We start from the raw sequence: 748 nt of genomic DNA on the forward strand, positions 1-748 counted from the left end.
GCTCTGAAACTCTCTGACCCCTGCCCTTTATTTCCTTGTCTTGAGTTTTCCATGTCTGACAACGCGCACGGTGGTGATTTATGTATAACCAGAGCAGCCTCCAGTGGTTGGATCTGTGAACTTTTCCGAGCAGCCCTTCATCTTGGCTCACTTGTGGGTTTTGCAGACCCCAGCCCTGATTCCTCCCTGCTCCAAGCTCAGCACAGGAGAAGGGGGGAGAGCTGGGAGCAGCGGGTGCCCTGCTTATTCTGCTGGGAGTCAATTCCATCCCTAATTGAGCTGAAAACAGCTGCTCCATCCTCGCTGCCGCAGGCCTGCTGTGCACAGCAGTTTTTGACAATAGCTGAGATACAGGGATATCATAGCTGCCTATGCCAGCATCCCACCCCTGTTGTAACAGCAGCACCCCCACAGCAGGCAAGTCTGCCAGTCTGGGATTCGGGAAATCTCTGCCAGTGCTATCCTCAAACTCCCTGGCCCTATAGGTACCCTCTGCGGTACCTATATCTGCCCAGGACCTTCTCAGTTAGTCGGCTCAGGCATCACGGAGTGATAAAGCTCGCAGGGAAGTGATCTGAGGGCTGGAGCCCCTCTGCTCTGAGGCCAGGCTGGGAGAGTTGGGGGTGTTCAGCCTGGAGAAGAGAAGGCTGCGGGCAGAGCTGAGTGCGGCCGCTCAGGGCTTCAAGGGGGCCCAGAGGAAAGGGGGGGACAAGCTTTTTAGTAGGGCCAGCTGGGACAGGACAAGGGG

The sequence above is a fragment of the Egretta garzetta genome, unplaced genomic scaffold (genome assembly GCF_000687185.1).
Source record: "Egretta garzetta isolate BGI_Z169 unplaced genomic scaffold, ASM68718v1 scaffold296, whole genome shotgun sequence".
NCBI classification, from domain to species: domain Eukaryota; kingdom Metazoa; phylum Chordata; class Aves; order Pelecaniformes; family Ardeidae; genus Egretta; species Egretta garzetta.